The 25,986-nt window shown below is 42.6% G+C and overlaps 1 long non-coding RNA gene across 1 annotated transcript in view; it reads left to right on the top strand.

Annotated features, from left to right (window-relative positions):
* The window catches only part of LOC103878969, a 50,642-nt gene that overhangs the window by 3,697 nt on the left and 20,959 nt on the right, over positions 1-25,986 (top strand). The gene's annotated exons all lie outside the window — the stretch shown is intronic.

The raw sequence follows: 25,986 nt of genomic DNA, 5'->3' as shown, positions 1-25,986 counted from the left end.
TTATGGAAACTGGAGAATGTGGGAAGAGGAGACTTTGTTTTTCTTTTTAATTGTTCTCTTTTTAAAGAAAAACAATTAGGCTGTATTTTTCTTTTTTAAGAGCAGTTTTAGGTTCACAGCAAAATCGAGCAAAAGGTACAGAGAGTTATTATACTTTTTGTAACTCTTGTAGCCCCCTGCCCCCACACACATGCACAGCCTCCTCCACTATTAACACACCCCATAGAGTGGTACATTCCTTGCAACCAATGGGCCTACATTGACACATCATTATCACCCAGAGCCCATAGTTTCCATTAGGGTTCACTCTGGGTGTTATATATTCTATGGGTTTGCACCAATGTATAATGACACGTATCCACCATTATAATACCATACAGAGTGGTTTCACTGCCCTAAAAATCCCCCTGCTTCACCTATCCATCCCTCCCTCCCCCCAGCTTCTGGCAACCACTCATTTATTTATTGTTTCCAATGTTTTGCTTTTTTTCAGGAGTCATATAGTTGGATTCATATAGCATACAGCATTTCAGATTTTCTTTCACTTAATAATAAGCATTAAGTTTAAGAGACTTTTAAATTTTGTTCTGTAAGATAGCCTAACATTTTTCACACCCTTTAATAAGGGTGTGGTCTTACCTGTTTTACGTTAGAAGGAAACCATTTGTTTGGAATGAATAGAGTAAATCTTTTGGGAAAATAGAAAACAAAGAGTATTTAAAAATCATGTGACTATTTAGGTCTAAGAGTTGGCCATGAATCCTTAGCTCAGTGTCCATAGGTCCCTACAAACAAGATCTATGAATAGAATTCTTGGAATCCTTAAGTTAGATTAAGAAAACATTACCTTTATTTTTTCTAACCTCTATTTGAAATGTAGTATATTTTTCCCTTACAAGTGTATGTGATAAGACACAATAGTATTGGTCATAACTAAGGCTTTATCTGATACAACAAAAGTCATAGATTTTTTATGTCACATTGTAGTGTTGTAAAAATCTCAAGATATCATCTATGCTCCTCACTGCTTCAAAATTATGGTAGTTAGTAGACCCACCTTCAGCTCTTGTTATTGGATGCATTAATAAAGAAGCATACATGTTATGTTTCACAATTTTATTTCCTAAATATTTTTAGATCGCAACTGCATTGCCATATAATTTATTTTGTAATTCGGTGTGTTTCAAGTTATGCATTTACACATGTAATTCTAAAAAGAAGTCCATAGACTTCACCAAATTTCCAAAAGAGTTCACAGTAAACAAATTATTAAAAATCTCTGTTAATTCATAGATACTCATTCCAGAAAACATAACAATGGCTGCATATCAGGAATATCTTTTTCTAGAAAAAAATATCCTCAGTTAGTAGATATTCTGGGTAGTTTCTGTATGTGGAGTTTCTGGGGTAAATTCTTTGAGTTCAATATGTTGACTCTATGCTATGTCATCTCAGATATCTGACCTTATTCTGTTTTTCTTATCCAGGTCATTGTATGTTTCATAACTGGATTTCGTATTTGGTATTTGCCTCCCAAATTTTAAGAGCAAAACTTGTCATCTATCGCCTTATTTTAATTCTCACTATGTAAACTTATAAGAAATAACTCACAACGTGGTGTCTCATAACTCACTTCTGAAATATCCCATGAAAAATTGCCAAGTTATTCACTGTTGTTTATTTTGGTCCCAGTACACTGTCCATGCCCTGGTTGAATATCTCGCCAAATTTCCTCCAATTTATTGCAAAACCAATTGGCAGAACAATGAGGAAACCTGTCTGGGGCCAATTTCAGCAACTGATGGTGCCGCCTTCTCCCCCCACCTCCACTTTCCACTAATCCATCAAGTTTCTTCCAGATCTAGCCATTCTTAATGGGAATTTAACACCTTGGCATAGCTCCAAACATGAAAAAAAAAATTCTTCCTATCCTTACTCCACTGTTTCCCTCCCCTCTGCTTCTCATCCTTTTCTCAAAACTGACACCCTCCAACAAGTACTTCTCCCAGCAGAGAGGATGGCCTACCTGGTATTGCAACATTGAGAATGAACCTTATTTTGAAAATAGGTGATCATGCTCTTATCAATACAGGAAATGGGAGATTTAAACCTCTTCCCATCAAGGTGTGAACCTTTCACAAAGCAGCAGCTCTGAAATGTTTCCTGTGTGGTTGGCATCGGTGAAAACACTGTATTGCAGAGCCTACTGAGGCCAAAACTAGGGAGTGTCTTTGCAGCCTGTTGTTAGTCAAAGTAGTTATGTATTGCTGATGGTGCTTTTCTAACATAGACCTTAAAGCTCTTTTACATGGACTGTCTTTTTGCTGCATTTTAAAGACAGAGCAAGAAGCTGCGGTTATCTGTTCCCACTATGGTTTCAAGACTAGAAACTCAAGGAGGTTTTAGGCTTGTCCAAATAACTTTGGACAAGTATACTTTGATACTTGTCCAACATATACTTGATACTAGTATTTCACTAGTGTCAAAACCATGGTGAAATATGTGAATTAAACTCTGCTGCCATTCTGTTTATTATTATTTTTTATTATACTTTAAGTTCTAGGGTACATGGGCACAATGTGCAGGTTTGTCACGTATGTATACATGTGCCATGTTGGTGTGCTGCACCCATTAACTTGTCATTTACATTAGGTATATCTCCCAATGCTATCCCTCCCCCCTTCCCCCCACCCCATGACAGGTCCCAGTGTGTGATGTTCCCCATCCTGTGTCCAAGTGATCTCACTGTTCAATTCCCACCTATGAGTGAGAACATGCAGTGTTTGGTTTTCTGTCCTTGTGATAGTTTGCTCAGAATGATGGTTTCCAACTTCATCCGTGTCCCTACAAAGGACATGAACTCATTCTTTTTTATGGCTGCATAGTATTCCATGGTGTATATGTGCCACATTTTCTTAATCCAGTCTGTCATTGATGGACATTTGGGTTGGTTCCAAGTCTTTGCTATTGTGAATAGTGCTGCAATAAACATACATGTGCACATGTCTTTATAGCAGCATGATTTATAATCCTTTGGGTATATACCCAGTAATGGGATGGCTGGGTCAAATGGTATTTCTAGTTCTAGATCCTTGAGGAATCGCCACACTGTCTTCCACAATGGTTCAACTAGTTTACAGTCCCACCAACAGTGTAAAAGTGTTCCTACTTCTCCAAATCCTCTCCAGCACCTGTTGTTTCCTAAGCATTACGTTGACTTGATTTTCAGATTTCTCCTGTAGGTAACAACCAGAAAGAATTTTGGGATATTGTGTTAGTTAAGGTGCATGCAGGAATACAGAAAGCACATTAGGTGTTTCAACAGAGGGGATTTAATTTAGGAAGTTGGTTATATATATTTCAGCCTTTTTGGAAGGCTGAAGTAACGAAATGGGAACAATGAGAAAACACAGAGATGGTAACTGCAGGAAGAAGCTACCCCCACCAGGGCTGGGGAATAAGGGAAAAGATTAGGTCTATTGTAACCTAAAGGATCAGAGGAAGGGCCTTGAGGAGTTGAAGTCCAATCTCTGAGGGGAAGGCCCTGTATGGCTGCTGATGGCATGTCAGGAGATTAAAGGAGGGATCTTATAGAGCTGGAATTCAAACATCTGAGGAAGGAGCAATACTGACTTCCTAGAGTTTGCACCTCTGAGAAAGCACTTTGAGGCTGACTCTAGGAGATAGGGACTGTATCCAACTACTGCTGTAAGGATGAAGTATTGCTGCTAGGTAGCACTGGTGGGAGCAGCAAGTAAAAAAGTGGGGAGATGCATTCTGCCGTCTCCTGATTCCAGTCTCCCTCTACTGCCCCCTATTGCCAGAATCTATCTATTAGAAGCAACTAGCAAAGGAAAAACATGATTTGCAGAGTCCCTTTTAGCGTCCCAGAGCAGGTGTTGGAGGTTTGGGAGCTGGGAGACAGTAGCTTACTACATCACACAGGTATGTAGGACACTTTTGGATTACCAGAGGATGTACCAGTCATCCATAAGGATATTTGGTATCATGAAGAGGATGATTTAGTATGAAGTCTACAGGTCATATATGTATGCCTAGAGCTGGCAGGTGAGTCACTGAGACTTGAGATCCTAGGCCTTCTCTCGTTTGCATAGTCCTTTTGCTTGGGGCAGAGAGAGTGGGGTTGGTGTGGGAAGAAGATTGCAGCATGCAGGGTTGTGGGTGGTGATGCCAGTGTCCCTTGTCCAGCCATGCAGGTACTAGAAGCTTCAGAGCAGTTGGGCTGAGGCTACGGTCAGGGATTAGATGGGGAGGCACCTGGCAGAATATCTGAAGGACCTCACCGGCATTTTCTTGTATAGAAATCAATGTGTTGGTTTAGACAAACATTTGCACCCACTTAAGGCCCCAGTTTCTGGAATTATAAGGAGTAGAAAGAATCTTGATTATGCAAATCTACAGATTAATGTGCTCATCGAATAATTATAGAACGTCTAGTAAATACTACCCATTGTGCTGGGGCCAGGGAACGTGAAGATGAATCAGGTAAAGATGAATCTGCCTTCAGGGGAGCTCAAACATTAACTGAAAATTATAGTCACTTTATTTCTGGCAGAATGGGAACAGAGTTGAGGGAGAGGCAACTTACTAGTGCACATTAGGGACAGCTTCACCCAGGAGCATTAGCTGAGTCCTGTTATCAGGAGGGATGTTCAGTAGATGGCAAGAGTCAGGGGACAAAGGGCCATGGAACGATGAAGCAACGTGAACACAGCCCAGAGGTGTAGCATAGACTGGTGCCCTTGAGAAAGTGGGAGGGACAGCAGGTAGAAGGTCAGGGTCTCCACTGAGGCAGCAGCTTCACCTGCCTTCTCTTTCCGAACATTCTATCAGGCAGCAGCCTGACCGGTTTGAATTTCACCTTCTGCTCACCTCGGATGAGAGCAACAATCATCACGATCCCAGGGAACAGCCAAAGGAAGAGAAAAGGCAGAAGATTTGGACAAGACCCCATGAAGACTAACAGCTCTTGGATAATTGAGAGAAGGCAGCTGCATGAACAGTTTCGATGCACTCATGAAGGCAGGGCCCAGTGCCTGTGGTACCTGCCTTTTTCTGGAACCAATCCATATTTCCTTGTGGCTTTCTGAGGTGCAGAGAGGGTACATTGGGAACTTTGCTTGGGGTCGTTTTCACATCTTAGAGAGAGGGAGGGACCCTCAGCATCTGTGTTAGCGGAGGGTGATCCTCATGTCCCTCTGAATGAGCTGGACTTGAGGGAACGAGTCCCTTCCAGGAAGCTGTCCCATGACTGAAGCCTCAGCAGCAGCCTCTGTCAGTCCCCTCCCCCACAGAACCTTTGGCTTCCATCTGACCAGCCTTGACACCCAGTGTCCAAACACCGATAAAATTGATTCCACTAAGCGTGGGAAAGTCCTGGAGCATCGATTGTTTCCTCCTCTGTACCCCCGATACCCTGGCATTAGCGCTCTCCCAGAATGTACCTTGCTTGTTTGATTGGAGGAGGTCAAAGCCCTGATGAAGAATGAGTGGAATTCCACAGGATTGGGGCAGTCTTGATAAATGACAGCAGGGGATGGTGTGGGGAGGGGAAAGGATCGGAGGAAGTGGGGATAACTGAATGGCTTAAAAAATAATCCACCTTTGCCTCCCCTGGTCCTACCAGTCTGTCTAGTGCTTTCAGAATGAAAATTTAAAAAAGCTTGCCATTCTAAACATTTGGAGTTTCAAAAATGATCTATAGAACATGTTTAGTTTTTCAAGTTAAAAATATTAAAAGAAAAAAAAATGTTTGAGGGCTTTACTGCTTTCCCGCAAAGAGCTAGAGCCACCCAAGCAGGATTGACTGTCATTGGTTTGAGGTTTCTGCTTGCTTTGAGGCTGTTTTTTCCTTAGTGCTATGAACTAGATCAGTCCATTTTTAGCTGATAACCCTTTCCAATTTCGCTATGAAATGAGAGGCTGGTTGGGCAATCTTTTATGTTCCTTCCAGCTTTGACTTTTATGGTCTTTGATTCCAAGGTACCTCATCGGCTCTGAAGACAAGAGATAGGTAGGTTCTAACTCCAGACAAGCCACTGCAAGATGGTACCAGGATGGGACAGAGAGTCTTTGTACTACCTTTTATATGTTCTCAAACCCAGCCAGGGATCAGAGTGACAATATACCATGGGGAATCATAGAGATGTTTATGGTGATTCTGCTATGAGTCAACTGAGATGTCCCCTATGGAGATGATAATTCCCCATACTATAGGCAGTTAGACAAAGATGTAGATGCCTCCATTACAAATGCTACCCATATCTAATTAGGACCACACATGCAGAGAACCCAACGGTTTTTGGACATATAGGCCAATGGTCTTCTTGGGAAGGTCTCTTCTAGTCATGGGAATTGTCTTTTTATTGTTTAAGCTTTTGCATAGACCTGGAAGAGACATCCATTGCTGTTACCGCTGAGTTTATAATCATGCTGCAAGTCCAGTGGGGAACTTTGGCACAAAGCGTTGAATGAGATGAGACTGCACTTATGTAGCCTGCGTTTCTTGAGAATAAAGATTTCTGTTCATTTGGTGCATTGGTTCTCATCTGGGGAAAACCCAGGGAGTAGAGGCCGGGAATGCCACTAAAATCCCTACACTGTGCAGGAAAGCTGTCAGCCCTTCGCCCCACAACAAGGGATTAACTCGTTCCAAAAGTCAGGAGTGCTGTGTTTGAGAAACGCTGTTAAGCACCTGGAAGTTCCAGAGAGCTCAGATGGTGGTGGTCATTGTGCTAAGTTTCAAATTCAGTATTTAGATTTGGTTTTTAGCTTATAGGCAACAAATTGGCTGACTATGGGGTAAAAAGGAAGTACCTCCTTTATCAAGATTGGCTTCAAAAGATGTCTGTCTCCCCTTCTGGTGGGTCGTGTCCATTCACAGTGTGAGGAATGGAAAGGAGGTCACTAAGAGACTTGCAATGGATGTAAAACTGGATGCAGAAACTCTGAATCTGAAGGGAATGTTCATGACTATTTCATGCCTCCTGCCTTGAAGCACCAAACGCAGGAGTCACCCAAGGGGAGACTGAGGATTACGCAGTTTTCAACATTGCTTCCCATGGACTACTTCTCCTTCCAGCATTTGTAGATTTTTTGGTGCCTTCTTTTCTTCTGGAGACTTTCCCCTTTTCTCTGAGCAGTGTTCTGGCTATTTCAGATCTCTGCATCTATGGAGGAACACATGCTAATTTGTTGTTGCATGGCCAGATGTCAGCAACTCATTGCATTGTGTTACCACTAGCAACTCTATTAGCATTTTTTTTTTTTTTTTTTTTTTTTTTTTTTTTTTTTTTTTTTTTGAGATGGAGTCTCACTCAGTCGCCCAGGCTGGAGTGCAGTGGCGCGATCTCGGCTCACTGCAAGCTCCGCCTCTCGGGGTCACGCCGTTCTCCTGCCTCAGCCTCCCAAGTAGCTGGGACTACAGGCGCCCGCCACCATGCCTGGCTAATTTTTTGTATTTTTAGTAGAGACGGGGTTTCACTGTGTTAGCCAGGATGGTCTCTATCTCCTGACCTCGTGATCTGCCCACCTCGGCCTCCCAAAGAACTGGGATTACAGGCGTGAGCCACTGTGCCCAGCCTCTATTAGCCTTTTTAAATGGGGTTCTTGAAAAAAAAATAGTGCCTAGCTCAATTTTTCAGTGGTGAAACTCTAGGTATCATAATGCTTTAAGGAAGAAAACACTTTTGGTTGCCGGTCTTTTACTGCTTTTCAAATGGTTGTGTGTAGGCAATCATTTACTCTTAATATCTGCCTTATCCATGGTAATATCCCAAGCAAGATATTGTATAATCTTCCTTGGAAACACACTTGAATATTTAACAAGATAGAGTCCTCTAGATAACACAGCCCTATTTGCCTAAATCTAAACTCTTGAATATAATGAAAAGTCTCCCATCTGGACTATCTGGGAATAGTCATGTTTATAGCTGCTAAACTGCAAATCAGTTATGTCTCCTGGCATTAAATATGATTTGCCTTCCTGTTTGTCTCATTAGTACTTTTCGGCCCTCTCTAACTTGAGTCCTAGGCCATTGATGAGGGCACAGGTGGGCTGTAGAGTTTGGCAGAGGGAAGGAAGCCATTCCCTGCCTGCCACGCTCAGTGATGGACCACTGGGTCCTGCCCAGTCTATTTTCATCTTCCAACACCTTTTATGACCTTGCTTTAGAGTAAGAAAACTGCCCTTCAAAGGCCTCGCTCTGTCAATTTCCCCCACCATATGTTCTTATTGAAATGTTTATGACACTCTTTATCTTAGGCTTATTATCTTGGGATTGGCATTGATTAATAAAACATGTTACAAACTACAACTTACTATTTAGATTTTTAAAAAGTGGGAATAACAATAACACATGTATGATTTTAACCACTTTCTAAGCAAATGTTTCTAGTTGCAAAGTAGTCTCAATAGCAATGGAGGACATTATCAGGGCGTGTTATTTTCAGACTAGAAACACATTGAATATATATTTGTTTGGGTCACACGCCTCGTGATGTTGCTTTTTTTATGAGACTAGATAAAGTATATTGCAAAGCTGATAGCAGCAGAGCATTTATTGACATATTTTAGGTGTTTTCCAATTGACTGTAGTTTGTCATTGTTTGACAAATATAGCCCGGTCAATTCCTTTGATGATGGTGTTTTAGCAAAGTACTGTATGTTCAGATATTAGCATTAACAGCAAATGGTAAATAAGCTATTTCTATTAAAGATTTTCATTGTCTTATTATAAAAGTAATTACATTAATTGTAAAAATTTCGGAAAGCATAGAAAAGAGTACAAAGAAAATAAATATAATTCATGATCCCACCACCCATTTATCATACTAATTTTTTAATAAACATGTAGATACATTAAGATACAGCTATATTGCATACATACATACATATAAACAAGTAAAATATATAATTATTTTGGTAATTCTATTGCATAACCAATTTTGTGTACTTCTACTACCATTATACTATAAACATTGCCTATCAGGACAGAATTCTTTATAAACAGTTTTAAAGGCTCTGTGGTAAAACATTATGAGGGTGCAGCATAATGCTTACTCTCTTAGCAGTATACAAGAAGGCTGTTTTCAATTTTTCACTATTATTAACAATGCCATAATAAGCAGCATTGTCTCAATCTCATAGGTTTTGTGAGAGGGAAATGAAATGGTTCATGTGAAGTTCCTAATGTAATAGTGATAGATGTTCAAAATGCCTTCGTATCCAACTTTCTTCCTCTCTCTCCACCTGCGTTTCTCCTTTTCTACCTTTAATGCATTTTTTTTCCTTAAAAATAAGACCCTAGAATTATAGCTACTTGGTTAACGTATATACACTTTTTTGTTGTTTGTAGTAATTTTTACTTCCTCATCAAATGCAGTTACGTGGATCTAATTCTTGAGTGGCTTGAGATGCCTCGTTAACCTCTGTCCCAGTCTCAGTCCCATGTTAAAATATAGAAGGGTGGGAATGAAGGTGTGCTCTAAAGTCAGTTATCCCAGGTAGGAGGGTCTGTGAGTACATTTCCAATGTCAAGTCCTTGCTGTCTTCCAGTCTTATCCAGCTGAAACCGTCAGCCCGTTTGGTTCCTGGGCGTACCCGGCTAGAATAGTGATGCTTTAAGAGTTCCGTCTGCACTAGGGGTCTAGAATTTGATTTGTTGTGGAAGGTAAGATCCAAACACCTTCCTGTCCACAAAACACATTTAATTCTGCCGTATTTATTCAGTTCATGAGATTGATCCTTTCTCCCATTTCTGATTTATGTATACTTTACCTCCTTCTTGCAGTTGTAACCGTGTCCTAAACACTAATCTATTTGGCTGGGCTTCAAGCTTCTGTCTGATCCTTGCCAACTCCTTACCCCTGGGGAAATGCAGTCTATTTCCAACTGGACGGGCCACGTGGAGGCACATTGCTCTCACTCTGCCAGGTGTACTTAGACATTTTTGCTCTCCTCTTTCACCCTCAAGAACTAACTTCCTTGAGCATTTACAGAATTCCAGATCAAGGCTCAATTTCCCATTCCTCTTAGGAGTGTAGGCCATCTCTCTTCTCAAAGCACTGACCCTGGGACTGATCAGACAACCTGTTTTGAGCCCATCCGTCCCAGAATCCTTCCTTCCTCATGGCATTGGCAAAGGTCACCAACTTCTCAGCCCGCTCAGGGTCAAGCCAGCTCATGAAAGGACACCCTCTGGTGTGCTTCTGGCTGTTTCAGGACCACAAGGAGAAGCAGCAGCTGGCAAGAAACATGTTGCTAAATGGACCTGGCTTCTATGGGAATCCCAGAGTGAAGCATTCCCACCCCTGTGGGCCACCTTTCACATTTGATTGATTTTTTTTCGATTGGTTGTTTGCCTGACCTGATCAGAGAGTTTGGACAGGAGTTTCTGTTGACACTTTATTTCACTTTGGGTAAAGTTTAAACATGACTTATCACAACCCTGACACATCTGGAAGGCCATATTTTGCCCCCCTCCTGTTGTCTACCTCTTTCAATTATGACAATAGAGGGCATAAAGGCCTTTTTTTAATACATGAGGAGGACGTTCATGGCTTTGGGTCCTTTTAGAGATAAGTCTTCGGCCGTCTAGGTTATAATTACTGCTAGATGATCCTTCTTTTTTCCTATTGTTAAAAACCTTCATATTTATTTTATTTACCACAGGTGAAAACCATCCATTTCTTGGAGAAGTGCCACTGTGGGGCTGCAAGTCCCAGGGTCAAGATTTCTATGTGTCTCTTTTTCCCTTAAAGTGGCTGAAATCTGAAGCTGAAATTGCAAGTGTCATGGAGTCATTGAATCTCATAGTCTTGACTGATAAAAGTTATTAAATGTCCTCTGGTTCAACCTTCTATTTAATGTGGAAATCCTTTCTACAGTAACCCTGTGTGGGAATCACAGTTCACTTAGGGGCTTAGTCTCATAGTCAAAATGTCTTCTTCCTAAGTGGGAAATTACTTCCAGCTTCTATTCACTCAATAGTTGTTTAATACTATCTCTCTCTCTATATATATATGTATATCTATAGATATCTATAGATATACATATATACATGTATATATAGAGATATATTTGTATATATATCTATATACATATATATGCATATATATCTATATACACACATAAATATAAAAAAATATATATAGAGAGAGTATATCTCTGTCTAAAAGCAGAAGCATAAAACATACCTTTAACACCAGGGTCCAGTTAGGTGTGAGCGCCACAGGCATTGCTGCTGGGCCCATGGGACGTCAAGTTTAGTAAATCCCAGAATTTGCCTTTAATAAGTTCAGAGTCTAAATATCTAAATATATATTTTAAAAGATGTCTAAAACAAGTTTCCTACTAAAAAGTGAGTTATAGTCTAGAAGGCAAGGAATGACAGCCACTCATAGTTTCTTTCATGTGGTAATCATAATGGTAATAAGAATGATACATGACATGCATTGAATGCTTTCTCTGTGCAGGTACAGTTTTAAGTGCTTGACATGAATTAACTCTTTTAGTCATCATCATAACACTGCAAGGTAGGTAAGTACTTTCATTAACTTACCCATTTCGCAGAGGAGAAAACCGAGGCACAGCTGCTCAAGATTATACAACTAAGAATAAGAGGATCCAGGATTCAAAATAAAGCATTTTGCCTCCTGAGTCTGTAGACTGTACTGGTATGCTATTTAATCTCTTGCAAACAGCTAAGATGTTTGGTAGAAAGAGAGAAATGCCATGAGAGAGAAAGGGCAGACTCCTGTGCTTGGAAAAGATGGCCTGTTTGGTGCCTTTGTAAATGATTTATCCCTGGTGTCGGCTTCTCTTGGGCATGTTTCCGGGTATGAGGGAGAAGGGAGTCACTGGCTTCATCTGTTGGTTGCCACCTGTAATTTACAGCAGCAGCGTTCACACTCAACTGGAACTTGGTGTTAAAATGATAATATTTTATGCTTTTGCTTTTAGTGGGTGACAATAAAAAATCAATGGATTATAATTACAGGACCTTGAAGTTCAGTGTTGCCCCAGACTGTAATGAAAATCCATTTATGGTATGACAACCACAGATTAGCAATTTATCTCTCCCGAAATAGCAAAGCAGTTTATGGTATTGCTGGTTTGCCACCACTTACAGAAGGGACCAGATAATGTGCCAGGTTGCCCCGTGAGTAATAGCCTGGTTTTATTATACAGGATAAATCAATCACACAGCTTCTTGCGTTGGCTTAATGAGGTTAGATTAGCATTCACAGAGCTTGGGAAAACTTGTTGGTCAATAACCTCCCAGTGCTGACAGAGGACCCTCAATGGGCTGAATCTGGAGTGAATACTCAGCAGTTTGCCTTGCAGGTGGGTGATAAGAATCTGAGACTTGGTTTGGGTGTTGGTTTTCAAGAGGGGACGATTCCTTTTTCTTTCTTTCTTTCTTTCTTTTTTTTTTTTTTTTTTGAGACAGAGTCTTGCACTGTCACCCAGGCTGCAGTGCAATGGTGTGATCTTGGCTCACTGCAACCTCCGCCTCCCAGGTTCAAGCAATTCTCATGCCTCAGCCTCCCGAGTAGCTGGGATTACAGGTGCCTGCCACCATGCCTGGCTAATTTTTTGTATTTTTAGTAGAGATGGAGTTTCACTATGTTGGCCAGGCTGGTCTCGAACTCCTGACCTCGCGATCCACCTGCCTCAGCCTCCCAAAGTGCTGGGATTACAGGCGTGACCCATGGTGCCCGGCCAAGAGGGCAAGATTTCTAAAATACAGTTGAAACTGCAGACAACTTTTGTAGATGAGTAGATCAGTAATAAAACAAACAAACAAAAGCCCAAACAACAAATCTTTTAAAAAGAACTGGCAGTCTGTGTCATTTCCCTTTGAAATGATGGATTTATTTAGGAGAGGACATACATAGAAGGGGAATGGATTATAGAATATCACACTAGTTGATGACCCCCAAAGGAAAGCATCCTGCCTCTCTATGGCTAACATTGGTTGGGGTGTGGAAGTTGTTTTGGCACAATATCTAGTGACTCCCTATCTTTCCAAGCTCCCTTATGTCACAAGTGCCACCCTTTATTGCTTGAGCTAGGTTCATGGCAGGAGAAAAGGCAGTATAGTTTCCGTCTGCCCTTTGTACCCTGGCTTTTCTGTAGATGTATTAGAGCCTACCTTTGAATATCTTTCAGACATTTGCCAATAAGAACAAGCTGAAAGTAATCAAGACCTTCTCTCTTGGTGAGCTTTCCTCACTAAATATCTCTCATGAAGCTAATATCTTAATTTGCCCCCACTCTGTGTGTACAGCTAATAAGAGTGCCATGCATTGGCCTGGGTGCAGTGGCTCACGCCTGTAATCCCAGCACTTTGGGAGGCCAAGGCGGGCAGATCATGAGGTCAGGAGATGGAGACCATCCTGGCTAACATGGTGAAACCCCGTCTCTACTAAAAATACAAAAATATTAGCCGGGCATGGTGGCGAGTGCCTGTAGTCCCAGCTAGTAGGGAGGCTGAGGCAGGAGAATGGTGTGAACCTGGGAGGCAGAGCTTGCAGTGAGCCGAGATTGCACCACTGCACTCCAGCCTGAGTGACAGAGCGAGACTCCGTCTCAAGGAAAAAAAAAAAAAAAAAAAGTGCCACGCATTAAAAGTTAAAGTAACCACAAGGAGTTGTGTTGTGGGATCTAGAAGAGGGAAAAGCAGACTCAGAGAGAGAGTTCAGGTGAGGTCCAATACTGGCATTCTCTATTTCAGGGTCAATCATGTCTTGCCTTTTGGAATGAAGCCATAATCCCTAAGGAAATTCTAGAAGAGGCACATTTGAAGACTTTTTGCCTCCATAATGCGTTTCATATTTCATTTCAAATTTCTACTTTGTCCTTTCTATTAAGAGACTTAGACTTATCAGAAAAAACAAAGGTTTTAGTTCTCATATGTCAGAAGATAGAAATTTGTTGACATTGAAGCAGAAGGGGGATAACTGAGACATAAGAAAGCACGTTATAAAAGGGACCGTGACAGTGTATCAGTCAGCGTTGGTTGCATTAGGGTGTGGTAACAACCCTCAAACACTCTGTAACCTTTTCATGTCAAATAAAACACAGATATAGAAACCCACACAAAACAAATATTTATCATATTATTAGAAAGCTGACTGGGCGCGGTGGCTCACGCCTGTAATCCCAGCACTTTGGGAGGCCAAGGCGGGCAGATCACAAGGTCAGGAGATCGAGACCATCCCGGCAACATGGTGAAACCCCGTTTCTACTAAAAATACAAGAAATTAGCCAGGCACAGCCTGGGTGACAGAGCAAGACTCTGTCTCAAAAAAACAAAACAAAACAAAACAAAACAAAACCTAATATCCCTGTAACCAGCACTCAGGTTGGGAAATAGAGCATAGATAGTCACCCCAGAAATCCCTTCATAAGCTTTGTCCTTTCGCTTCCTTCAAAACTAGCTGTTTTCCTCACTCTTATGGCAATGACCCCACATCTTAATGGATTAAGACAATGAAAGTGTATTTCTTACACTGTGTGTCTATCACCAGAAGCTGAGGTGATAGCCTGCTTGTCATTGTCATCCATATTCTGGGACTCAGGCTGGAACTTTCTGGAATATTGCCAGGGAGCATGGCAGAGGGCACAGTGCCTTCTGGGGGAATGCACATTGGCTCAGCCTGGGTAATGAGTGGTATACATTACCTCTGTTCACAACTCATTGCCCAGCACCAGTCACAAGGCCCCACCAAATACCAGAGCCCAAGAAATGTAGTCCTGTGGATATGGTTTTGCTGTGTCCCAACCCAAATCTCATCTTGAAGTGTAGCTCCTATAATTCCCATGTGTTGTGGGAGGGACCTGGTGGGAGGTCATTGAATCATGGGGGTGTGTCTTTTCTGTGCCGTTCTCATGATAGTGAAAAAGTCTCATGAGATCTGACAGTTTTGTAAAGGGGAGTTCCCCTGCACATGCTCTCTTGCCTGTTGCCGTGTAAGACATGACTTTGCTCCTCATTTACCTTCTGCTGTGATTATAAGCCTCCCCGGACATGTGGAACTGCGACTCAATTAAACCTCTTTCCTTTATAAATTACCCAGTCTCAGGTATGTCTTTATTAGCAATGTGAGAACGGACTAATACACCTGCGATGTGCCCAGAAGGCAGGGCTAAGGAGGGATCAGGAATATTTGGCAGATAGAAGTCTGCCACAGTTCTGGAACTCAATGCTGGGTTCAAATGTTAGCTCTATCAGTGGCTAGCTGTTGCTTTGGATGAGTAGTTTAAAATACTCAGTTATGTCATTTAAAAAAATGAGAGGAAATTCATAGGGTCTGATATGGTTTGAATCTGTGTCCCCACCCAAATCTCATGTTGAATTGTAATCCCCAGTGTTGGAGGTGGGGTCTGGTAGGAGCTGATTGGATTATGAGGGTAGATTTCTCATGAACAATGATATGGTTTGGCTCTGTGTCCCTCTCATCTCGAATTATAATCCCCACATGTCGAGGGAGGGAACTGGCGGGAGGTGACTGGATCATGGGGGTGGTTTCCCCCATGTTGTTCTCGTGATAGTGAGGGAGTTATCATGAGATCTGAATGGTTTATAAGTGGCAGGTTCTCCTGCTCTTGCTGTCTCTCCTACTGACATGTAAGACATGCCTTGCTCCTCCTTTGCCTTCCACCATGATTGTAAGTTTCCTGAGGCCTCTTCAACCATGCAGAACTGTGAGTCAATTAAATCTCTTTTATTTATAAATTACCCAGTCTCAGGCAGTATCTTCAAAGCAGTGTGAAAACAGACTAATACAAATGGTTTATTACCATCCCTTTGGTACTGTCCTCCTGATAGTGAGTGAATTCTCCTAAGATGTGGTTTTTAAAAGTGTGTGCACCTTCCCCCACCTTGCTCCTGCTTTCACCAAGTGAAGTACAAGCTCTTCCTTCTCCTTCCACTATGATTGTACGTTTCCTGAGGCCTCAAGCAGATGCCAGCATCATGCTTCCTATACAGCCTGCAGAACCATGAGCAATTAAACGTCTTTTCCTTACAAATTACCCAGCCTCAGGTGTTTCTTTATAGCAATGCAAGAACAGGCTAACACAGGGTTCTTGAGATAATTAAATGAATTGATGCTTGATACAGTTTGGCTGTGTCCCCACTCAAATCTCATCTTGAATTGTAGCTCCCATAATTCCCATGTGTTGTGGGAGGGAACCTGTGGGAGGTAATTGAATCACGGGGGTGGGTCTTCCCTGTGACAGTGAGTAAGTCTCATTAGATCTGATGGTTTTATAAAGGGGAGTTCCCCTGCACAAGCTCTCTTGCCTGCTGCCATGTAAGACATGTCTTTGCTCCTCATTTGCCTTCTGCTGTGATTGTGAGGCCTCTCCAGCTATGTGGAACTGTGAGTCAATTAAACCTGTTTCCTTCATAAATTGCTCAATCTCAGGTATGTCTTTATTAATAGCATGAGAACAGACCAATACAACGCTTTACAGTCTTAGGGCATAGCCTGGCCATCACAATATTTACTGAGATGAAGAATGTTTAAACATTCCCTATTCAGGTAAGATGTTCAAGATGGAAAGAGATTCCCTCTGACCACTGTCTAAGATGATGTGGGGGAAACAATCAGGTGACATTTGCAGTCTGCATTTATGTACCCCATGTGTAAACACGAGGTAACAGAGTGATGGGCCATTCTTTGAAGCACCTTGGAGTCTTTCTATCATCCACTCCATGGCCTATTAGTTTGAGGCAGGGGATGGGGGAGGGAAGGAAAGACGAGACGTTCCCATTGCTAGATACCTCTGGGGTTTCTATTTTGTTGTTGTTATTGCTTCAGAATGTTGATCTTTCATTCTTTTTTGGATGACAAGAAAGTGATTCATGTTCAAGGGGTGGGGTCCCATCCTCTGTTTCACTGACAGCGAAACTGTCAAAAAACCCATCCTTATAAACACCAACCTGGCAAATGAGACCAAGCCTCCATATGGAAAATCAAAGTAAGGGATTTGGCAGGGAGTTGTAAAGATGGTTTGAATCAGAGGCAGAGACAGCCCATGGATATTGGGGTGGGGGTTTGAGGGCTGTCTGCACCAGCGTGCCAAGAAGGCTGGGAGCTTGGGCCAGTGAGTTTTCCTTCTTGGGAGAAGGCAGGCCCTATTTATGGTGGAATCCAGATCGTGGCAGGTCTCTGGTTTAAATTCGGCTCATTGGAGGGTCCTCCAAGCTAATTGGGAAGGAGCCGGCTGTATTTTCTTTCCTGCTTAATAACAAGGGGGAATTGCTTACAGCTCTGGACTTTATTAGGGGGGAATTTGACATTGTTTTGTTGGACAGAGGCTCCATCCAGGGAGCTAATCTCTCACACCTGTTTGGCTTTGTTACGGAGCCAAGGGTCCCTGGCTTGTTTGCTATTGGTTATTGTAGGGACTGATAAAAAAGAAAGGAAGGAACAGACCAGATAAAGGATGCGGATTTTCCTCCTCAATCTTAACTCTAAAAATCTAGACCTAAAGATGATACAGATGCCAGTGACAGAGTTAATAAGTCCAATGTCAGTGTATGAATTAGGTCCATTCAAAAACGCCAGTGCCCAGGTGTAGTGGCACGTGTCTGTAGTCCCAGGTGCTCAGGAGGTTGAGGTGGGAGGATCCCTTAAGCCCAGGAATTCGAGGCTGCAGTGAGTTAAGATCCTGGGTGAAAAAGATCCCATCTCTAAAAACAAAAAACCCCCAAAATACCCACAACCCTTCTCTCCCACAAAAACGCCAATGCCCTCAATACTTACAAAGTATCTGTCATTTGCAAGGCATGGTCCTGGGCCAGTAACTTGTGAGTTAAGCAGAGCTCCTACCCTTTGGGGAGTTATATGTTAGTCATCCCAAGAAAACACTGGAACATGTCTCAGGATTCTAGGAAGTTGGGACTCTCAGCAAAAGGGATTCCTTAAGGAACTGATACTGGCTCCTTGCCTGGGCTTTTTCTTTCACTGGAGTAAGCTCCAACGTTATAGGCTATTTCATAAGTCCGGGGAACCTGGCCCTTTATCCTTTGGGGGAAATTTTACCCTAATTAGTGCTCTTAGAAGAATGATTAAGAGAACCTGAAGAAAATACAAGGCGAGCGTAAGACACCTGGAGGGAATGGAAACGCCCTCTTCCTGTGGGATGAGCACGTGACAAAGCCTGGGGCCTTCTGGGGACCAGTCACACACATTTCCTCTTCTTGTCATATGAGCTTTGAAGAAGGAGGAGTCCGCCAATGCTGGAGCAAGGAGCTCTTTGAACAGCTGAAGCCTTAATAAAAAGGTGCTGGCTCTTATGGATTGAAGAGCAAGGTGTCTTGCACTTTGATTGGTAGCTCTATCTCTGGACTTGAGGTGTCTGGGTTTGTATTTCAACCAGGGCCAGGCCCACATCATTTGTGGGGCTCAGTGAAAAATGCAAATGCCGGGTCCTGGCCAGGAATCAGCAAGTCATGGGTTCATAACCCCCACCCACAGTAGACTGGAGACCCCCAAGGAGATTGCAACTTCCATCCCAGGACGTGCTCAGAATCTGGATTGGGATTAGGGAGAGGCTCCCCCAGAGGTGGGATTGGCTGCTGCCTTCCCCATCTGGAGATAGCACAAGGTATGCTTCTGACCCTGAGCCTCCATGGGTCTGTGCTCAGTTTCACCACTTACAAGCAGTGAAAGCTTGAGAATGTTACCTAACCTCTTTCTGCATCGATTTTTCGGTCAGAGTCATGATGATGACAGCAGCTGTCTCAGAGGGATACGGTAAAACAGTTAAAACCCTAATACACTTGAAGTGCTCAGAGCAGTGCCTGCCTCTTAACCAGCAGTGCTGTTAACCATTATTATGGAGACAGATTCACCACTTGCTTTGCTGTGGTAGGGTATATGCTTGGAGCTATATATTTTTTTCACCCAGTTCTCCCAAAGGGCCCCGACTTGTTCTCTTTGCTCTCTTGTGACCAGTGGCAGGATATTCTAAGATATCTTCTCCAGGCTTTAGGAGGAGACCCATATTAATATAGAACACAGAATACTCTGCCCTTTCAATACACACACACACACACACACACACACACGTCCACACATACATAGGCACACATAGTCATACAACACAAACACAACACAAACACACATACTCCCCTTAACAGCATTAAATGTTAAGGTGAGGTTTTTTGTTTGTTTGTTTGTTTGTTTGAGACAGAGTCTTGCCCTGTCGCCCAGGCTGGAGTGCAGTGGCGCGATCTCAGCTCACTGCAAGCTCCGCCTCCCCGGTTCACGCCATTCTCCTGCCTCAGCCTCCCGAGTAGCTGGGACTATAGGTGCCCGCCACCTCGCCCGGCTAATTTTTTTTTCTATTTTTAGTAGAGACGGGGTTTCACTGTGTTAGCCAGGATGGTCTCGATCTCCTGAGCTCGTGATCCGCCCGCCTCGGCCTCCCAAAGCGCAGGGATTACAGGCGTGAGCCACCGCGCCCGGCCAGGTGCGGTATTTTTTAAAGGGCCCCAAGGAGACGAGGGTTCTTTGGGAGTGCTAAGGGTCCACATGAGCAGCCAGCAGGAGTAACCAACCACTATCATCCCACCATTCCCATTCAACTGCAGAAACTTTTCGTTTTCGCTGAATTGTATTTTATTGTTTCTAATAGAATTTTGCTGGAACACATAGAGCTTTGCTATTCTGAAAAAAAGAAGTATGAAAACTAGCACTTTAATCAATGGTGCTGTAGGACCTTGACTCTGCCATAGTTATGAGTCTATTGAAGTTTTGATTACTATGGCCAGGGGTGCAGTGGCTGAAGTGGGCACACAGACAGTTCAAACCCTGGGCTTTGATATTAAATGCCCTTTGCCCAAGGAGGTACAGCTAGTAAGCTTGGCTGGGATTGGCAACATGGCTTGCAGATTCTCTCTCTCCCCACTGAACTGCCTCCTTGCTTAAACTGAGGTCTAAGAGGGATAGAACTTTCCAGAAGAGCTGTTCCAAAAAGAGTATTTTGACTTTCTCATGAGAATCAGAAGACCTGGGTTCTGTTCTTATCTCAGCCATTCTCCATTGTGTGACTTTGGGCAAGCTATATAAGCCTTTTGAACCTTAATATGCTCATCCACAAAGTGGTAATACGCTCTAGTTCATTCTTCCCACAGGAACATTACGAGGCTCACACAATATGGTTTGTAGAAAAGTCCTTTTAGAAAATGTAAAACACTATACAGATGTGTGAAAAATTTAAGAATGTACTCTTGCCTCCTTTGTCTGTATTTTTTTAATTAAATTTTTTTATCTGTGTAAATTTAAAGGAAGCAAGTGCAATTTTGTTACATGGATATATTGAGTAGTGGTGAAGTTTGAGCTTTTAGTATAGCCATCACCTGAAAAATATACATTGAACCTATTACACAATTTCTCATCCTTCACCCCCCTTCCACTCCCCTACCCTGCCAAATGTCCAATATCTATCATTCTGTATTCCATGTCCGTGCGTACAATTACTACCTTCCATTTATAAGTGAGAACACACAGTATTTGTCTTTCTGTTTTTTTTGTGTTGTTTCTTTTGTGTGTTTTTTGTGTGTGTTCCTTTGATGAGTCTTGTTCTTGGTGACCCTGATGAAACTTGTAGGGCAGGTAGGAATAGCTCACGTTGCTTCATTTTTCTACCAATAGCCTTGTTTCTGTGTTTTGCGATCTGCCTCTACTAACCCCAAGTTAAATGATGGACTAAACATATACATGCATGCACATATGCACATATTTCTATACCTCTATTTAATTATCATCCTATAAATTATTCAGATTACCCCCTTTCCTTACATATAGGTATGCTATTGGACAGTAAGTAGTGTGATGGTAAGTTTTTTGAAATGGGGCCTCACTCTATCACCCAGGCTGGAGTGCAATGGCATGGTCTCAGATCACTGCAACCTCTGCCTCCCAGGTTCACGCAGTTCTCCCGTCTCAGCCTCCCGAGTAGCTGGGACTACAGGTGCGTGCCACAACTCCCAGCTAATTTTTGTATTTTAAGTAGAGACGGGGTTGCCCTATGTTGGCCAGGCTAGTCTTGAACTCCTGACCTCGTGATCTGCCCACCTCTGCCTCCCAAAGTTCTAGGATTACAGGCATGAGCCACCACAGATGGTAAATATTTAAGAATCAGCTCTCAAAAAAAATTCATGTTAATATGGACATAAGTTTACTATAAATTTTATTGATGTAAAGGATGTGTAGTGCACAATTTGCAAATAATTATAAAATATTAAATATCCTTTATTATAAATTCCATATACCTCCTTGATTCTCACAAAAGCATTTTACTGATATTTTTCTTTTGCAGTTGGTGAAAAAGTACAGTTCCAGCATTAGTGCTGGTTGATATTTTCATGTCTGTTGAGAAATGAAAGAATGGCAGGGCATGGTGGTTCAAGCCTGTAATCCCAGCACTTTGGCAGGCGGGCAGAACACTTGAGGCCAGGAGTTTGAGACCAGCCTAGCCAATATGGTGAAACTCCATTTCTACTAAAAAATACAAACATTAGCCAGAGAAGGTGGCACTTGCCTGTAACCCCAGCTACTTGGGAGGCTGAGGCAGAAGAATTGCTTGAACCTCAGAGCCAGAGGTTGCAGTGAGCTGAGTTCACATCACTGCCCTCCAGCCTGCATGACAGAGTGAGACCCTGTCTCAAAAGAAAGAAAGAGAGAAAGAGAGAGAGAAAGAGAGAGAGAGAGAGAGAGAGAGAATCCCAGTTACTTGGGAGGCTGAGGCAGAAGAATTGCTTGAACCTGGGAGCCAGAGGTTGCAGTAAGCTGAGATCACATCACTGCACTCCAGCCTGTGTGACAGAGTGAGACCCTGTCTCAAAAGAAAGAGAGAAAGAAAGAGAGAGAGAGAGAGAGAGAAAGAAAAGGAGAAAGAGAGAAAGAAAGAAAGAGAGAAAGAAAGAAAGAGAAAGAGTAAAAGAAAGAAAAGGAGAAAGAGAGAAAGAAAGAAAGAAGAAAATAAATGGAAGAATTAAGATGTATGTTGGAAGGTCAGTTCTTAGTCAAATGATGTAAGTGATTGCTTCTCTCAATCAAGGAGTAGTTTTTGAATACTGGAAGAACATTTCCTTAACTTTTTTTCTGGTTGTTATTTTGCTACTCACCATGTAAAAACCCTTGACATGATTTACTTTTATGTTTAATCTGCATTATTAATATTTTCTTCATCGCTGTCTCAAGTCTAGACAATTACAAAACTATAAAACCATGATTTATGGCATTTTTAGATTTCCATGGTGTCAGTGTTCCCACCAAGGCCTATTTTAAGCTAAAAATGTGACATAATTGAAATAAGAGCAGGGTAGAGATGCATGGTAGTCACTAGGACACAGTATTTCCACCATATAAACACAGCAGATGTAAACAACCTCCAGAGTGTAGGTAATAGTAAAATAACAAGGAAGTGATGAGCTCATTACCTTTGTTTTTAATACAATTTATTTAGTTTTAAGTTTATAGAATTTAACTTTTAATAGTGGCCGTGTTTAACAATTGGCTCAGAAAACTCTCCTAAATTTAATAATTGGCTCTTGTGAGTGGGTGTGGAACAGCTCCAGCATACCACTCTATATTTGTTTTCCTCTTCCTCGTGAATCTGGAATTTTTCAACATTCGGAGAGAGATACTGAGCACTTCTATGTGCTAGATGTCGGGGATTCGGTGACACAGTCCCTGTCTCATGGAGCAAATAGTCTTCTTGAAAATCAAATAAGCAGTGATTTAGAGCAGTGGTGTAAGTGTATCTTTGTGTTTTATTTACAAGAGAGCAGAAGTCCTGTTTGGTGTTAAGGTGCACGCTTGTTCCATTCTTTTTTTTTTTTTTTTTTTTTTTTGAGATGGAGTTTCACTTTTGTCACCCAGGCTGGAGTGCAATGGTACCATCTCAGCTCGCTGCAACCTCTGCCTCTTGGGTTCAAGAGATTCTCATGCCTCAGCCTCCCAAATAGCTGGGATTACAGGCACCCGCCACCACACCTGGCTAATTTTTGTATTTTAGTAGAGATGGGGTTTCACCATGTTGGCCAAGCTGGTCTTGAACTGCTGACCTCAGGTGATCCGTTTGCCTTGGCCTCCTGAAGTGCTGTGTGAGCCACCACGCCCGGCCCCTTGTTCCCTTCTTATTTCCCAGTTGTCTTGTAGGGGTAGCTCTTTGTGTCAGGGTTTTCCAGTTTTCTGACTAAAAATTCTTCCTTTTAATAAAAAGTTTGGCTAAGGAGCTTGACGCTAAGGATGATGAGCTGCTGTCTTGAAGTTGCCTTTTGAAGGCTGACTGTATTAACAGGTGTGGCACCTGCCTCCTTTGGAAGAAAGGCCCTCTAAACACTTTATGACTTGTATGGACCCAGGAATTCCTTTTCCTTCACTGTCAGAACTGATTCCCAAGCCTTCTACCCTCTAACCTGGGCACGTGCAAATTCTGGATCCCAAGCAAAAATAAATACATGAATAAAAATTTTAAAATGCCCACATACCCTTTGTTGAGAATAAAAGAGAGTTCATGTTGAGAGGGCCTCCTCATTTTGTAGGCTGCCCTGAAATCAGAGGATTTCCAAGCAATGGTTACACCTCTGCTTATGTAAAAAGGTGTGGGGCGTGATCACTTCGTCCAGACACGGATGCACCTGTGCAGGTACATGGGCCTGCAGACACAAGGACACACACACACGGAGAAAAAGGCTCCCTTCTTGTCTTAACAAAGATTGTTCATCAGAAAGGGTTAGCAGGGAGTTCTCTGTCATCATGTGTAATGTCCCCTGAAATGACTTGGAAAAGTTTAATTATGTGAGTGCCTTATTTTCAGCTCCTGTTATCTTTTGAATTCTGGGAGGGTGGGGGGATGGGTTACCCCGAAGCTCAGGCTCTTTCTAAAGAGCCTTTGTCTTTCTGCCCAGGTATTAAGTTGGTGGCGCAACAATCCTAGGTACATTTGGTTCACTTTCCTCCGCCCCAGTCCTCCCCCCAAGCGCTATCCTGGGTCTGAATGTGGGCCTGTGTTCTGGCCCACCATCCTCAGGCCTGTACAGGGGACCGAAAGAGAATGGGCCACAGGAATGCACCCAGAACAGAGCCAAATTGTTCAAGCTGCATGAAGAAGAAAGAAAAAACGGGAGGAGGGTGCACGGGGAGGGAGAAGAAGAAAAGCTTTCCTTGTCGGTTCAATTTCTCCGGAGATATTTGGAGGATAACATCGTAATTTTTCAGGGAGGGGCTGCAGGGGGAGCAGAAAACGAGAGAGCCGAGTTTTATCGGCACAGTGGCCCATACAGAAAGGTGACATTTGAGAGAACAATTGCTAGGTTGTTTGGCCACATTTGCTTCTATGAATGAGGCTTAAGAAAAGGTGTCTTTGGATTGCTACTAATAGTCATCTTCATCATTCCTGCTCTCTCTCTCTCTCTCTCTCTTTCTCAGTTCCCTTATGAAATAAGGGCACACAGGTAATAAACAAAGCACTATAAAAGATCGGATTGAGGTATTCTGTGGGCTCATTCAATGTTTGGAGCAAGCTTTCTGCACTCCACTGCCGGTACTTTCCGGCTTCAAAAGCAGCTCCGAGACTGAAGAATAGTAGGCAGGATTAGACTAAGGCCTGGGAGTTCTACAACCCTGCTGAATTTAAAAGAACCATATTCTTGGTCAGCTAAACCACACCCGATGGCCAAGGGCAGAGGAAAAGATGGCAGGGTAGAGACTCTTGGACTTACTCATTTGGATTTTGGAGTTTTACCTGACTTGGTCAAGCCTCATGCCAGATCCAGGTGAGTAGCTGCCTGGGCTAAAAAGCTGTCAGTTGAATCTCGTTTTTGCTAACCTTGACAGAGAATTCACTGTGATCCTTATTTCTTCTCTTTTTGCCTCGATGTAGGCACTAGGGGTGACTTGCAATCTCCCAGCAGAGTCTGTTCCGGCCACCTGCTGGGGGAGAAGCCGGCCAACCTCTACAAAGGAATTGTATTGATGTGTAGGAATTGAGGGAAGGGAGTTAGGGAGGATAATCAGCAATGGATTGATGGAGAGAGGTATGAATGACTCTTCTCCCAAAGGGCAGGCTTTCTTACCACGAATCTTCGTGCTCCTGGCCAGGCCTCTATCCCCTGCCCTTGCCTCCTATATATTTCTCCTTTGCTCTCAATCTGCATGATTCCCCATAAGCAAACAAGGGAGCTGTTGGAAAGTGTGAAGGGCCCCTGCCTGGTTTCCAACACAAGAAAGTTAAGTGAGTGAGCAGCAAGCTGTGGATCGGATTTCCTACGGCATATTGGTACCCAGGGCGCTTATCTAGAAAGTTCATCCACATGAAGGTGCTGCTGAGCTGGGTTCCCACAGGCCGGGCCTCTGGGCTGACAAGTAACTAAAGATGAAAGGGGGACCCAGGGGATTTGGGGCTCTGTGTTTCATCAGAGCCTCAATATTCTTTATTCTGCTATTGGTTCTTCTCCTGGATTACAATAATCATTACTGGCTATGATCAAGTAATAGACCTGAATGGACTTATATCCATTTTGCAGAGAGGAGTACAGAGGTTAAATGGGCTTGTGCCTGTGCTTGTATTTGCACAGGAATGCCCACCCGAATGTGATAGATATACTTCAAATATTTGCTTGACAAAACCTTGAAAATGCCATACTGCTTACAGACAGTAATTGTACCTGTTGCTGAGTTCTAGGCATTCCGAGGAGAAAATTCTTCTAGTAGCGATATATTCCCATCTATCTTATGACCAGTGAATAATGCCAGAGAGTGGTCTCATGTATACCTTTTATAACACTGGATTCTCCTATATCTACACAATACATTTAGCCTCAGGATTTTAGGTACTTTCCAAATGAACCCATTTATTATTATTATTTTTATTAACCTCCATTTTGTGAGTAGAGAAAATGAGTCATCAGGGGTTTCAGTTATCTTCCAATTATT

Source organism: Papio anubis, chromosome 17 (assembly GCF_008728515.1).
Source record: "Papio anubis isolate 15944 chromosome 17, Panubis1.0, whole genome shotgun sequence".
Lineage (NCBI taxonomy): Eukaryota > Metazoa > Chordata > Mammalia > Primates > Cercopithecidae > Papio > Papio anubis.
The sequence above is the reverse complement of the archived record's forward strand: the minus strand, read 5'-3'. Positions and strand labels throughout refer to the sequence as shown.